Source organism: Hemicordylus capensis, chromosome 2 (genome assembly GCF_027244095.1).
Source record: "Hemicordylus capensis ecotype Gifberg chromosome 2, rHemCap1.1.pri, whole genome shotgun sequence".
NCBI lineage: Eukaryota > Metazoa > Chordata > Lepidosauria > Squamata > Cordylidae > Hemicordylus > Hemicordylus capensis.
In genome coordinates, this window is record NC_069658.1 from 94,678,777 (window position 1) to 94,695,294 (window position 16,518).

Below are 16,518 nucleotides of genomic sequence, written 5' to 3' on the forward strand. Positions count from 1 at the left end.
TTAAGGACGAACACACTTATTATTTGTCTTTGAATTACCACAAGACTCTGTTTTTGCTGCAACAACTTCCAGATTAGAAGTTATCACAATGAAGGATTGTGAATGATAGTTGTGTGGTTAGATTTCCTTTACTACCATGAACAAACCACAACAATATTTGTAATACAGTCAGAGGTGCACCTAGGTAATTCTGGAACCTGGACCCAAAGGCCTTTGGAGCCGTGCCCCCTTGCTGGAACCCCCCACCCACCCCAACTGCAAGTTAAGGATCACCCCCCCTAAAAACACACACACAGAGGCTCTACACACGAGCAGTGTGTAGATCCTGGGAGGGTTCAGTGGGGAGAGTGGGCTTAGCCCGCTCTCCTCACAAACAGTTAGTTGGGATGCCCACCCAACTACCAGCTCCATGATGGAGCCGGTGGAGGCTGCAGGGATCGGGGGCTGCCTGGCCCTTGGAAGTGCCAGGATGCCCAGCACGAGTGTCCGGGGCATTCTGGGGGAACCCTGAGGCCAGGAGGCTTGTTGTTGCCTCCTGGTTGGGGGTCTACTCGTGTGTTGCCACGTGCCACGGTGGCACACAATTAAAAAACAAGGCTAATGGAGTGCTCGCTCTGTTAACCTTGTTTAAGGGGAGGTGGATTCAGGCAGGCTAGTTGCCTTGGAACCACCAGGCTCACCCGCTAGTCCGGTGGTCCTGATGAGCACTAGAAAGCGAGCTAGGCTCCCTTAGCCCTCTTTCTAGTGATCGTGGAAATAGGCTCTCTCTCTCTCTCTCTCTCTCTCACACACACACACACACACACACACACACACACACACACACAGTGACACACGCACTACTTTTAACTCATGGGTTCTTGAGGGCACAAACAGCAACTGAACTCACAAGAATGTAAGAATATAAAACAGGTATATTCATACAAATATGCATTAACATAAACATTTCAACACACAACTTAACATACTCCCATCCCACATATTTATTTATCCACTCCAGCCCCCCATTGTTTCTAAAGCACCCAGCACAGGTCACAATCACACTCGACCACCCAGAACAGTGCGGGCCAGTGGACACCACACCACCCAGGAAAGAATTAAGAAGATTTGGGGGCCCCAGGGGGTGTGGAGGCCCTGGACTTCAGCCACAAAGTCTAGGGGTAAGAGTGCCACTGAATACAGTGTCACAAGATATCTTTGCATACCTTACTTTTTATGGCAACCTTTTTCTGATAGGAAAGGCCGCAGCTAAGAAATGTAAGTGCTCTAATGGTGGTATCATTATCATCACCTTCTCTAGAAAACCTCACCAAGTCAGCCAGGGTTCTCTCTAGCTCATGTGGCGTCCAGGGTGAAAGTAGCCCTTGGAGTCCCACATGATGAATCAATATTGTTTCAGCCCTGCTGAATAGTCTTTGCTGCTATGTTGCAGAGTGGGTTGGTGGGTGAGTGCTCTCTAAATCGGTAACTGACTTCATAGATGCCCCCCTTCAGAGAGCCCTGAGACCAGTATCCTTACAATCTGTTGCAGTGTGCAATCCATGCAAAGTTGCCTGGCAAGTTAATTGCAGTGGAGCTACATCCAGTGTAGGCTTAGATCAGCCTTACTAGCTTGGAATCTTGGATCTAGATGTTTTGCAGCAGCATCATTCACTGTAATGCCATTATTTGAAAACACTCCTTTAAACAGTAAGCCTATTCACACCAGCAGTCTAACCCAGGCTAGGGCAGTTCAGCTTGGGTTGGACTGCTCATGTGCAGTGCTGGGATCAAGCCCAATCCTGGCACTGCCCTCCTGCCCAATCTGATTTTTAATCCTGGCCTTTAGCCGAGGTTAAACAAACCTGAGGTTCGCTTAACCTTGTCAGGCAGTTGTAAGAAGATTGTTGCTGGGTTAAAAGGCTTTCTGGAAGCAAGCTGGGGGAGTAGTGTAGTGCCTGCTCTAATGCAAACAGGCACTGTTTATGGCATGGTGCATCCTGGGATACGGGGGCGGGGAGTTATCCCACTCCGGGCTTCAGCTTTTGCTGCACAGCTGCTCATGTGGGTGTACAGCGTGGTGAAGGCAACGATGGCCACTGCTCATCTGCCAGGAGAGACAGGCAAACTCCTGCCTTTCCTGCAGCCCTCTCAGCAGCAGCTGTGAGGTCATGAGCATGACCTCAGTGTTTCATACCATTCTGGAAAAGAAAATATGGCCGTATTTGCCCTAGAAAGAAATCTTCTAAAAAATCAAGGCGTTCCCAGATTGCCCCCATCCTGCCAATTTCCTGGAGGCTTTTTAGACAGCTGGCTTTACCACAGGTTTACCATGAGGTTTCACTGTATGTTCGGGGCATAATGGATACTTGGACGCAAAAAGAGGATTTTAAAATCCCAGACATATATCGGGCTACATTCCAATACAGAGGGAAAACCCCGAATCGTGTGTGAAGTGCTCTCTGAAATATTGCATGGACTTCAAGGTCAATCTGGCTGATATGTGAACGCACACCCACCCTCCCAAAGTAAAGTCACGGCAAAGTCTCCATCTGAAAAAACTCCTGGGGTTTTACTACTGCCCCAATATCATACGTGTTATTTTTTCAAGGACTGGCAATCTTGTGGTCTCAACAGGCCTTGTTTTAGAAATCTAAGTTTTTCAAAGGCAAAAAATACTAGTTGCATAAGGGTCTCTGAAAGTCATACTCTAAAAGAAAGAACAAAAAACAACTATTTAAAAGTAATTAAGAAGAGCTGGGATTAGAGAGGCTTCTTGCCTCTCTAAAAAGATGCAGTTAAAATTAGGCTGCTGCTGTAATATTGTTGCAGTGCACCTCCATAGGATCCTATCCCTCCGCCCCCCAGTGCTTCTCTCCTGGGCTCTCCAGATTACACGCTGCAACAGAGGTAAAATGGCATGATTTGGCAGGATTGTATTGAAAACGATCCCCAGAATCTCAAACTCCTACAACGGGAAAATACAACTATTTTTCTGCAATGGACTTGTAATATTATAGCACTATAACATAAAGATAAAATCGAAAATAATGCATTGGAAATGTGAATGGCACCTTGCTGTCAGTGCAGGGACTGCGGTGTCACATCACAGGAAGTACGGAAGCACACTTTGAACATCTATAGTAACGCTGTTGTAGGGTTTAATTTGGAAAGCACGCTGGAGTTAATATCCTCGTGGCTCTTTGTTGTATAGCTGTTTCAACTCAGTTCAATTCATTGCTGCCCCCAGACTTTGGAATGCTCTCCCAGTGGCCATTCGCTACTCGGACTCCATCATGGCTTTTAGAAAGCTTGTTAAAACTTGGCTTTTTATCTAGGCTTTTACATAATTGTTTTTACTGCTGCTTCTTTGTGTTTTTACCTGTTGTATTGTTTTTATGCTTGTATTTTATAGATTTTAAATTTGGTTTGTTTTTATATTTTCTAGCTTAATATTTTTATTGTCTTTTTATTGTATGTTTTAACTTTTGTAAACTGCCTTGGGGTTGTCTTTTAATGAAAGGCGGTATATAAATGCAACAATAAATAAGTAAGTAAGTAAGTAAGTAAGTAAATAGCATTGGCTTCCAAGGCCTGGCTAATTTCCTCTTGACTTTCTCAAAGTTTTCTGTGAATTCCTGCATTTGCAGGTGAGCCCAGCAACCCCATGAATCTTCCCTGCTTCAGGCTGCTTTGGCTATCACAACCAGGGCTGTCCTTAGGCCATGGCAAGCAGGGTGACCTCCCCGGCCCCCGTTCTTTTAACCTCCATTAGAATTAACTGGGGCTGCACTGGCTGATTTGCCCCAGGCAAATCAGGGCTGCACTGGCTGATTTGCCACCACAGCTCTCTAAGGACAGCCCTGATCACAACCACCCCTTGGACAATTTGAACTATAATAATTGTGTGGGGCTGTTCTGGATAGCAGCTGTGCAGTGCAGTGGCAGCTATAAAATATGGAAAAACATTGTCAGTTTTACATCCCACTTTGACAGGTCCTCAAAGTTGTTGACAACATCTGAAAGTACTATTTTAACTTCTCTCCATGTTCAGCTATTCTCAAAACCTTAGCTGCCAATTTGGGAAATACATATGCTGTCGCTCATCCTTCCCAGTATCTTCTAGCCTCTCCCCTCCCCAGCCATTTTATAACTAGTCAAAGAAAAAACAGACTTGTATCCTCTCATCTCCAAAGCACAATTCCCAGAGTTGTATGTCTCCAAAATGATTGTCTGTAGTGATTGTCTGTAGCCCACTGCCTGGAGGCTGGTGTTCTTTCAAGCAACAAAGCTCATAATATCCCAGGAATCAAATGAGGAGAAGCCAGGTCCTGTTCTGCTTCAAGTGTTTTCCATCAGTAGTTTGGAATGGCAGTTGTCTAGATGGTGCATTTTCTGCTCCTTCAGGGCTAAAGATTTTTTAATGATGTTGAGAGTTTTTACACAGCCATCACCACACAGTTGTAGAAAGAGGTGATAATGGCATAGCAAGTCTATCTATTTGTGTTCAACCAGGCGCGTAACAACGATCGGGCAAGGGGAGACAGTTGTCTGGGGGCCCCACTGCCTGGAGGGGCCCCCCAGAGGCACCTCACGTGACTCCCCATTGCCCCCTGCCCAGCCCCAAGGCCCCTCAGCCACTTGCCCTGTTCGCCGTCTCTCCAGCTTCTTCTCCTGGCCGGCAATGCAGGCAGCAGACAAGCTGCCAAGAGCTCCTTTTCTCCCGCCTCTCAGCTGATCGGCGGGTGGGCGGGGCTTCCACGGAGGTCTGGTGTAGGCCTCTGTGAAGCCTGAACTCGAGTAGGGCCCAAGCCAGCCAGGAAGGACGAGGCAGCCAGAGTGGCCACCACTGTTCTCTGCAGCAGAAGACCCCCTGCTGCCAGGTAGAGTGTGAACTCCTTTTTGTGGTTACCTTCCCCCCCCCCCGGATATATAGGCATCTGCTTGCCATAGGGCTTTGATATGGGGGGGAGGGACTGAGAAGTCTCTGAATATTTATTTTGAAACAGCTTTGAAAATTTGCTGGCTTAAAAAAAACTCTTAAAAGTCCTATAAGTGGCTTGTTTTATGGCAGAAAATTACAAAAACTTCTGGAAGAAACAGTATTATATTTATTTTATTCATTCATTCATTTATAAATGCACTTATGTTCAAGTTGTTTTGCAACCCAGAAGGTCTGAGTGAGAACTGTGAAGCATGGCTTGTGCTTTTATTTTATTTTATTTTTCTTGTGTGTGAACTGCTCCCCAATAACTTGCAGGGACTTCAGGGTAAATCTGGCCAACATGTGAATGCAGCACCTCTATTCCAGAGGAGATGTGTCTTAAAGGGCTTTAAAAGCCTCCTGTGAAAAACCTCCTGGAATCGAACTTGACTGAATTTGTTCAGAATTCTGAGATAACAAACATAGGCTCACCCTGCATGGTTGAAAGTCTCCTTTGCTAATCTGCAGCGAGGGATCCATTTTAATCATTCATCTTTCTAGTGTGTTCTAGGCATTAAAAGTAAAACAAATGTATAGTACTCAATGTATATCACTATATATTGTGACGTGTGCGTGTGTATTCAGTGAAATGTATTTGCAGGCAGCATACTTATTTTGGAATATCAGACTTAAATCCTTGGGGGCCTGGGGTGTGTGGAGGCCCTGGACTTTGAGTGGGGGGGGGCCATTTTAAAATCTTGTCTCTGGGCCCATTCCAACCTTGCTACGCCCCTGTGTTCAACACAGTACATCCACTGGATCATATACTGTGCAACATTCTGTGCATGTTGTAGCAAAATATGCGTGCAGTTGTAGAAGAGCACTCTTCATTAAAATGCAAGAATTGTGCAAATGCAGTTATGTGATGGATGCTAGTATTTCCAATGGCCATCCATCAAGAAACTTCATTTACACAATTCCTGTGTTTTCACAAAGAGCACTCCTGTGCAATTGCACACACATTCTGCTACAATGCACATGGAATGTTGCAAGGTGTGCACTCCACTGAATGAAGCAGTCATGTTGCAGAAGCTATTTTTGCATGGCAACCATAACTTTTGGTCCTATGGTGTCCAGGAATGCATAGAGTCATGCCAAGTGAATAATGACATTTCCAACTCTATGGTTGTACATTTCCCATAGTGCAGATGACTCTTCATGCGATACTGTACTATGGTTCCTCCTGGCACTAAACATTGACTTTGAACTCACCCAAATGATAGTTGTATCTCTCAGTTATTAGCTTCAAAATGCATGTATGAAAGATACATTTATTTGAAGTTTGGCTTTTTGGAATGTCTTAAAACTCCCTCAGGCAATTTTAAAAGCAATTGGTTTTTGTCTACATTCCACGTCTTGTACAACAGAGTATGTGCAATTTTAACAGGATAGCTTCAGTGGGTGTATATAGCCGCACCCGGCTTGAGTTGAAAGCACCATGTACAGTCTCTTGCAGCCTGAAGGCAGATATTGGATATATATTAAATTTACACTGCTTATTTTTATTCTAAACATTCAAGCACTTAAGCCCCTTCTCTAACATGAGTAGAGAGATAATCACTTTAAAGAAGTTTACATACTGGCACCCTGATTCCACAGGCAACCTAATTCGAATAGAAACTTATGCCATCCTGGCTGAAACACAGTCTTCTTACTGGCAAGCAGAGGGTGCCAGTTGGCTTGCCAGGGAAAATCTCATCTTCTTTCCTAGTTATGTCCAACAGATTTTACATCAATCCTTGTGGATGCTACAAGATTACTTTTTAAAAATGTTTTGAAAATGTTTTGTATTTTATTGTGGCTTTCTTTTGTTTCAATAGGCTTTTAATTGTACATTTTATTCAATTCTTGGTTTGTTTGTTTGTTTGTTTGTTTGTTTTAAACTTTGTGAGCTGCCCAGAGAACAATTCTTATGGGGTGGCCAATGATACTGCATTAACCTTTGTTAAAAATAGGTAACCATGAGCTCAAAGGGTCATGTGAATCTGCCATTATAATGTTGAATGAAATATGATGACACTTTCTTGTAAGCAGCATTAGGGACATGGGCAGAGGCCATATTATCCACCTCTTGGACAAAACAGGTTCACACAAGTGTGTTCAGGGCAGGGGTGATGTTGTTGCCAGTTTCTTCTCATCATTTCTTTTAGGAAACTCAGCAGGCACAACTGCACTCTTCACATGCTTGGAAGCATCTCCTTCTTTATTATTTCATATGTTACAGAGCTGAGACCTTGCATTAAAACATGTTTTAGGGATGAGCTCAGTCAAGGCTAACACATTTGCCTTATTCTGTCTCACAAGCTCCTATATATACACTGTTTCTGCTCTGCTCACCTGCTTCCAGTTCCTCACTAACTCCCCTCTTTTTTCATATGGGGGTAGGGTGGGGCAGTGTAGGTCTCAGAAGGCCAATAAGCTAGTGACAGAGCTCCTCTTTTGTTTCTTCAGCATTAGTTGCCATGTTGCCAATATTGGCTGGCAATATTGATTGATTGATTGATCAATCTGTCTTTCTGTCCATCCAAAGTACATCTTAAGGCTATTCACATCACCGGAGGTGGGGTGGGCAGGCAGGGGGGAGTTTGTGCTAAACTTACCTTCCCCCCCAGATGATCTCCTTACTCTCCCCACTGCCTCCTGGCCATGCAGCTCAGCCACACACATGAGTGGCTATCCTGGAAGCCATGCAGCTTTCCAGAAGCCGGGACAACGCGTCTTGGCCTCTGGGAATCCCACAATGCAACACATTATGAGTGTGATGCATTGGGGGTTTCCCCCATAAGACGTGCACTCTAGGTGCCCAACTCTATGTGCCTGTCTCTATGGGATAAGGGTGCTCGGGCCCTTAACCCTGGCTAAAGGCCAGGTCAAAAAGATGGGTTAGGCACCATGGCCGTACCAATCCACCTTGATCCCAGTGGTGCACATAAGCAGCCTAACCCAAGCTGGGCTGCCCTAACCTGGGTTAGGCTGCTCATGAGGACAACCTTCTTGTCCTTTTTTTTAGGCCTATCCCTAATTAGAATGTGACATCCGCTTATCATCAAATCTAATACTTGACATCCCAACTGGAAACCAGCAAGCAGAAACATTTAATCATTTTTAAAAGAATAAGTACCTTAAGACTACGTACCAACAGAATAATTAAACCAATAAAACATCAAACAAAACAATAAGAGAAAAGCAATCCAGAGGACAAATAGAAATATTCATTATACTAAAACTAAGAAAATGATCAAAGTAAGACAAAATCAACCAGCCCAAAAGCCTTCTTGAAGAGCATATCTTTGCATTTAAAGCATATAGCAGAAGTACCCAACCTACGGCTCTCTAACTGTTGTTGGACTACAACTCCCATCATCCCCAGGTGCAGTAAATTGGGTTGCTAGGAGTTACAATCTAACAATAGCTGGGCCTTTCCCAGGTGGCAAGCTTAATTGTGGGATTACTTGACTAATTATTAATTGCATAGAAGCTGCAGCCTGAAGCCAAAATAATAACAGTTCTGGGGATATTCGCATAGGGCTTTTTTGATGCGGTGAACTGTTCATACTGCTTGCTCCAGGTCTTTCTCAGGTCCCTTCTGGCCAATGGCTTTCTAGAGTAGGTGGGATGCCATGCCTCCCCCCTACCACACATGTGTGGTGTACATTTCTAAAAATGTTCATTTTAATGAATTAAAAAGATGTATTTTTTACACACACACACACACACACACACACACACACACACACACACACTGAACTTGTTTTTAGGGGGTCTTCCACAAGACTTCTGACTTGCAATGTCACTGCCAGCCTGAAACATCGATGCCAACATAGAAACCCACCCCTCTTATATAAAGCCTGCATTTAAAATTACACTCTTCTCCTAGGTCTTTTGACTCTAAATTGGTGTCAATGGATCCTTTTTTAAAATATAACTTTTATTTTTGTTATTTTTATTTTGCCTTGACTTCCGCAAGATCACCCAGCTCCTGGGAAGGAGCCTGCCCAGCCATTTACTTGGTGGTGCTCACTTGGCCTGTGTCTTGCTGCTTTCCTGCCGGCACCCGGGCACTCACAGTGGCCTGACTCGGATGGAGGGCTCCGCCTCCACGGCCCGGCTGGTGCCTGCTGTCAAAGTGACTGGACCTGTAGGAAGGCTGGGATTCGGCCCGGGCCCCAACCAAGGAGAGTGGCCTCCATCCATCCCTCCCTGCCCCACCCACCTTCCTGGCCAGAAAGCAGCTGCAGAGGAAGCAAGGAGAGCAAGCCAAGCCAAGCCAGGCAGAAAAGCAGGTAGGTAGGCAGGCAGGATTTTAATTTCTGCTCCTTTTTTAATTTTTATGTTCATTCTTAACGTCGGCAAGACCACCAACTCAGCAAAGTCGGTGGTTTTGCTGGTTGTTCTGCAAGATCACCCAGCAAAATTTTAGAAAAAGTTTAAAAGCAAAAAACCTGAAGCTTAGGAACAGTCATTCTATCACTATGGCCTCTCCATACATCTCAGAAGAAACATTGGGGTACTTTGAAGAATCCCCAAAAGCCGCGTTAAAAGTTGAAATGTTTAGGTAAAGGTAAAGTGTGCTATCAAGTTGATTTCGACTCTTGGCGCCCACAAAGCCCTGCGGCTTTCTTTGGTAGAATACAGGAGGGGTTTACCATTGCCTCCTCCCGTGCAGTATGAGATGATGTCTTTCAGCATCTTCCTATATCGCTGCTGCCAAATATAGTACCAGCGGGGATTCAAGCCAGCAACCTTCTGCTTGTTAGTCAAGCATTTGCCCGCTGCGTCACTTAGCACAGGGATTATTTGGGCTAAGCTCCAATGCACAGAAAAAAACCTCAAATCGAGTATGGAGTGCACCTCAATATCTCGCAGGGACTTTGAGGGAAATCCCACCCCCCGGATGTGCGAACGCATACTCACCACTCCTGGTGTACTTCAAAGTAAACTTGCCATCAGGGAATGGTCCTGGAAAACTCCAGGTTGGTCACCCCTGTGAGGGCTAAGAGGGCATTCTAGAAAGTTTTCTCCAGAGCTGAAAAGATCCAGTTCTTAGTAGCATCCACCTGTCAGTGACCAGCAGAGGTAAATGGAGCGGGAGGACTTCAAATGTTAAGTAGAGTATAAGGCTGCTAACAGAATTCAAAGTATGAGCCTGACAGGAAATAATTGTGTTTTTTAAAAATACTGGTGTTGCTTAGTGTGTGTAGAAAGAGGATGGCTCTGAGTTGTTATTATTATTATTCTTTTTAAAAAGGACAGGTTCATGAGCTCTGTGTGGTCACCTACAAACAGGCACGGCTGCTCAGGAGGATGCCCTCCCCACAAATCATGTTCCCCTAGAAGCTCTTTGTTCATGGCTGCCATAAAAAACAAAAAGTCAGTTTGCTCTTAGAAATGTTCTTATTGTGATGTTTGTTTGTCCAGCATCTTCCCCCAACCTCCACCACCATCTGAGGAGGAAGCCTGGAAACCATTCTAGTGTTTCTGGAACCAGCTGTATGAAGAAGAGCGAGAAGAATGAGAGCTCTGAGGGGAAAGCAGTTGGGGGCGGGGGGGGGGGGCAGGGTGAGGAAGAGCAGGGAGTTGGCAAAGGAAAATAAAGAGCAGAGCTTTGCTTCTGGCTATTAGCAAACAGCCTGTGAGATCGTTTGCATCAAATACACACACACACACACACACAACACACGCACACACTCTCTGTTGGGGAGCCTGTGACTCAAACTGTCATTTCCTTGCAAGGAAAGAGCACTGTTAAAGCCTCCCTTCAACGTGGGTGGGCGCCTGTGAAGACACACTGTCTCATCCCATTCAGGAACTGCCCTCTGTCACTGCACTCATGGTAGACTGAATGTTTGTTGTTTGAGTAAATAAACCAGTCAGTGTCTCAGGCTAGCTGTGAATGCTTTTTCCTCCCACCACATGCACCCCTTTCCATCCATCCCTAGGGAAAGGAGGAGAAAAAACAACCCAGTAGTAACAAGAAGATGAAAAAATTCAGAGATTCAATGCCACCCACTAAGCTCTAACCTTCAAACAATCAGTGGCCAAATTGTGTCAGCACAGACCCCAGCAGCAGCATCCTGTTAGCACTTGGCTTTTCGAACATAGAGGGCAGCCAGGGGGTGATTGTGAAAGCATCTCACTTTAAAAAGAGGAAGATTGAGAAAAGCTTGAGAAAGCAAATTCCCCACAAAATGCACAGGTTGGTTACCAATGAGCAGCAAACAGCCTCCAAGCATTTAGTTTAAGGTTTAGGTCTGAACTCCTTGGGGTTCTAACCATCTTCCCATGAGAACTCAGGTTTCGAATTGCTGGTCACAGTTTGTGGGGCTTGATCTGCTTTTATCTGGCCTAGTTTAAAAAATAAAAACCACCACCATGAGGCAGGTCAGTGGCACTTGGAGCTTCTTGTCCTAAGTTGGGCATGACAAGTATTGGATATGAGGGTAAGGGTTAGCATGATGTTTATTTTTTGTTACTTTACTGCAGACTCTGTTCATACATGTTCACATCAGGTCTTGTGAACACATTCATTCAGTAGTGGAGAGCAGGAATCAGGGTTACGCCTTGACCACTTGCCCTGCTACTGACTTCTACGAGATCATCTGGAACTCTAAAAAGAACTGTATGCATACAGGCTATATGAGTGAATGTTCTCTCCACATGGTCAGGAACAATGTAAATAGCAGCATTCCTGTATGCATGAACAGAGTCAGCACCACACATATAACTGTACGTGTGTAGGCTCAGAAGAACATAGCAGTGTCCAGCAAACACAGAAACTGTATTTCTCATAGTTAACAAACATCTTACCTAAGTATCTGTCATCACCATTTTCATTCATTCAATTGAATATTGTCCCACACATTGTCCTTCCTCCTTCACACCTCCTTCATTCTCTCAGGAAACCTGAAGCTTTAAACCTGCACTTTCAAACTGAACATATCACCAAGAATTTGCATTCTTGCCTCTTTGACAATGATGACAGTGGCGGCGGCTATTTCTAGACTGTTTTTCATCAAAAGTTACCAATGTGATTTACATAAAGAAAAACAAAGATTAAAATAAATAGATGGATCCCTGTCCCCAAAGGGCTCACAATCTAAAAAGAAACATAAGACAGACACCAGCAACAGCCACGGGAGGGATGCTGTGCTGGGGCTGGATAGGGCCAGTTGTTCTCCCCCTGCTCAGTAAAGAGAATCACCACTTTTAAAAGGCGCTTCTTTGCTCAGTTAGCAGGGCAGTGTAGCAGTCCTCCTTCAGTCCTTGTGGGACTGCACTCCTTGCCCACTGCTACACTTGCAACAACTCCAGCTTTCATTTCAGGTTCAAAACAGCCTTGCAATTTATTACAAAGATGGAATGTCATGGTCTATGTGGCCCTCAAATTATAGCCATTTTGATTTCTTCAACCAATGTTAACCTAGCTTTTGAAAGATGTTACATTTGACCATGGACTCGTCATAAACAAGTTTTTTTAAAAAATGTCATGAAAAATAAATGGAAAATGACCCCTTAAGAACAGAGCTCTATTTTGAGAAACCAAAAAGCAAGTGAGGACAGAGAGTCCCTCTGAGTCCATTCCAGTTTAATTAACATTACACTAGTTACAAATGCAAACAGGTTCCCAAGCAGGCTGTTTGGCTTCCCTCCACTCTGAGGATTCAAGTTTGACTCTCTGTTTTGTTCTTAGGGAACAAAGGAAAGAAAGAACTATATGACCCTGACCCTTCTTTAACCCCTCACACACAAATGGTCCCTTTTAATATTCAGAGGAGCTGTGACATGAAGAGAGCCCATGGGAACAAGCACCTGTCATTTCTTTGGGCAGCATTTTGAACCGTTGTTGCCTACAATGCTTACATACCTTTTAAGCAAGTTTTGTACATTCTTGCAGTACCATTGTTCTGAAATGCCAGTAGCCTCCCGTCTTGGGATCCAGCCTGCAATTCAGCCATAGAGATTCCATGGAATAGACACACAGAAACACATACCTTAAAAGAAAAATGCAGCATTTTTATTGTTTGTGGATCAGCAACAACTAGTTTAGGGGAGCAAAGGGGTGGCAAAGAACGCTATTGGAAGAACAAAGATTTTGCTATATACTCTAAATACTTATAGAGGTAAGAAAATTAATGTTTTTATTTACCTTATTAAGGAACCTTTTTTGACATCTTCAAATTTATTCAGAAAATGGTCAGAGTCCTCCGAAAATACTGCCTTTTTGGATTAGGCCAAACCTTCCAATCTGTTTTTCTAGGCTAGTTTCCTCTTCCTGACCAAGACCCTGTGGCAGGAAACACTGGGGTGGGGGAAATGAGGCCTGCTGAAAACTGTGGGAGAAATGACCCTGCACTCCCCTGCAGACAGGGTCTCACCCAGCCCAGTTCCTGCCTCCTAGAAGGCAGAAGGAGCCCCAGCCTACCTGGCGGCATCACCTTTTGCTGCTTGTTCTGGGATAGAGGACTGGGTGAAGCTTATTTAAACAATGGAGGCTATTTTTTTAAAAAAATAATTAAATTAAAGCTATAGAATTCAAGTTATAGACTATTTATTCTATGGCCAAGTTCAGACTACTGGGAAATCAGAGGTCCCTTCACCTCCAGTTTCCGAAGCTGCATGTCCGAACCTGGCAAACTGGAGTTAAGAGCGAAAAGGGACCTGCGGTTTCCCTCGCCAAACTCCACTCTGTAGCTTTAGTCACAGTGGAGCTTTGCCACCCTTAACTCCAGTTTAGAGGTGCCAGTGCTATGTTTGAACATAGGCATTGCAGTTTGGGCTCAACAGGACCAGAGCTGAGAAAGGAAGCTCCTCCCTCACTCCGGCCCAATGGGCTGTGTGGACTGTCCTTCTGTCAAGAAGGAAGCCCACGCAGCCAGCTCCCCCACCCCTTTGCAGTCTCTACAGAGAGGCCCCTCTCCCTAATGTCCAAACATGGATGGAAGAGCGGGGGAGGGGGGCATGGCTCCATTGGACCGGCAGGTCCATGCTACATCTGAACCTGGCCTATGACTTTATTGTCTTGATACTTTGCTGTAAAGTTCCAGGCTGATGGATGGGGGACTGTAAGGGAGGAGGAGGAAATATTTTGGGGAGAGTGCCCACTACCCCTGGCTACTGCTTGAAACCACCCTTGTTGTGGATAAGTACAATCCAAAACAGAACTATAAGTGGCAGTTCAACATGGGCTACAGGACTGTAAGGATCCTGCATTATGATCCATGTTATTGTTCCAGTGCTTAGTTTTCTCATCCAATATGCCTGAAGAAAAAACATTCCCCTTAGGGGATGGAGCTGCTCTGGGAAGAGCAGAAGGTTCCAAGTTCCCTCTCTGGCAACTCCAAGATAGGGCAGAGAGAGATTCCTGCCTGCAGCCTTAGAGAAGCCACTGCCAGTCTGTGTAGACAATAGTGAGCTAGATGGACCTATGGTCTGATTCAGTATTAAGCAGCCTCCTGTGATCCTAATTAAAATAAGATGTCGAAGACCCTATTCAATGAGCAGCCTGACCCAGGCTAGTTCAACCCAGCCTGGGTGGGGCTGCTCATGTGCAGTGCCAGGATCAAGCCTCATCCTGGCGCTACCCTCCTGCCCAACCCGATTTTTTAACCCAGCTTTTAGCTAGGGTTAAGGGCACAAGCTCCTGGTGCCGGAGGACTTCTTCCTCCAGCTCCCTGCTCTGCTGCTCACTGTGGTGCTGATTGTGTGCCGCGGCAAGCAGCAGAGCGAACTGGGGTGGCGGGGAGATCAGGTGTGGGGAGGCAGGCAGGAACCTAATGATACTTTACTTGATCATTTGCCTCCTTGCTCATGCTACAGTTTCAGCAACTCCAGCTTTCCGTTAAGGTTTAAGACATCCTTTCTGTGGAATATAAGGATTGCTTCTTTTTTTAAAAAGGGTGTTCCCAGGCAGATATGTTAGGAGAGTCACATGTAAATATTGAAAACCTCTGGCTTCAGTACTGAATCACTTCAAATAAATGGTGCAAAGAAAGCATAGCCACTGGTGAGATAAGCAAATATCTGCCTCCAATTCAACTTGGTTTCACACAGTCTTGGTAGGCAGACCTATAGGTATTTGTGTTTGAGAGCATTTAGAACTAGTCTACAATTGCTTTTTTAGGATTTTGAATTCAACCCAGAAATAAACATTTGCTATTATATCTATAACTTTCTTGTTGGTAGAGAGGTAATTGGGAAGCACTGTTACTCTGTGGCAAAGAAGAAGAAGAACAATCAATTATTTTAATCCTTAACACCTCATCCATTACACATGATCCACCTCATGCATGTCCACCAGCTCATTATCTTAAACAGCCACATGTTCTATTACTTTTCAAATTAAACAAACAAAATGATTCTTTATTGTACTTGATGGGGGGAAAGACACTCTTTGTGACATTTCATAAATCATTGGTGGCCAATTTGCAGCACAGATTTCACAACAGGTGGCACAGACAGAGGTGCACCTATATAATTTGGGAGCCTGGACCTAAAGGCCTTTGGAGGCCCCCCTCCCCTGCAAATTAAGCATCATCATGCTCAGCCAGGTGACCACACCACCCAAGAAAGTGGATTTGGGGGCCCCCAGGGGCTCTGGAGGCCCTGGTCTTTGGCCTGGAAGTCCAGGAGTAAGAGTGCCTCTGAGCACAGACAATGTGGCATGGTGGTATCCTTAGAAGGTGACAGAATGGCTCATAGAGCTGGTTGCTGCCTTCTCCCCGCTTATAAGATTAGAAGCAAAATGATACAAAGAGACACAGGTCTTTGTATGAACTGCAGGGAACACGAAAGCATTACCAAAGTAACCATCTAGCATTCTACCATGCTTAGAAGAGACCAGTTTACTTGTTTCGGATTCTTAGTTATGTAATAAATGGCCTGGTTTGCTGTATGCACATATAAGGAAGACACAGAATGGCAATAGCTCTAGGTAAAGGTAAAGTGTGCCATCAAGTCAATTTCGACTCCTGGCACCCACAGAGCCTTGTGGTTTTGTTTGGTAAAATACAGGAGGGGTTTATCATTGCCTCCTCCCGTGCATTATGAGATGATGCCTTTCAGCATCTTCCTAGATTGCTGCTGCCTGATACAGTATATGCTGCCTGATATAGCAGGGATAAGAACCAGCAACCTTCTGCTTGTTAGTTAAGCATTTCCCCACAGCGCCACTTAAGCTGACAGCACAATAGCTCTAGACCTCTTGAAATAGTTAGTAGCTTATCTGCCTTCATGACAGCCCAACAGAACAATCAGGATCCGAATTGTAAAGTTTTCAGTTCTGTTTTGACTGAAGATCTATAAACTACCTACCAAATAATATAATCATGTGAGCTCAAACTACAAGGTAGAATTTCCTGCTGTTGAACACCAAAAACTTTGTTAGATTATGTCACATTCCCTACTGCTGAAAAAACACAATTAAATGAAATTAGTGGATTCAGCAATAGTAGCAGTGTGATCCCACCTCATGATTATTCAGAAGTGTATAAGGACACAACAAGAAGCAGGTATTTTGTGTTTAAACCAGTACTTTGTTTTTTTCTTTTTCTTAAACA

The 16,518-nt window shown here is 44.6% G+C and overlaps 1 long non-coding RNA gene across 1 annotated transcript; it reads left to right on the forward strand.

Moving 5' to 3' along the window:
- Positions 1-4,776: 4,776 nt before the first annotated feature.
- On the forward strand, positions 4,777-10,839 carry LOC128344569 (uncharacterized). Its single transcript, XR_008315919.1, has 3 exons — positions 4,777-4,862; positions 8,931-9,246; positions 10,382-10,839. It is a non-coding gene; the product is annotated as an uncharacterized LOC128344569 (long non-coding RNA).
- The last annotated feature ends 5,679 nt before the right edge of the window (positions 10,840-16,518 follow it).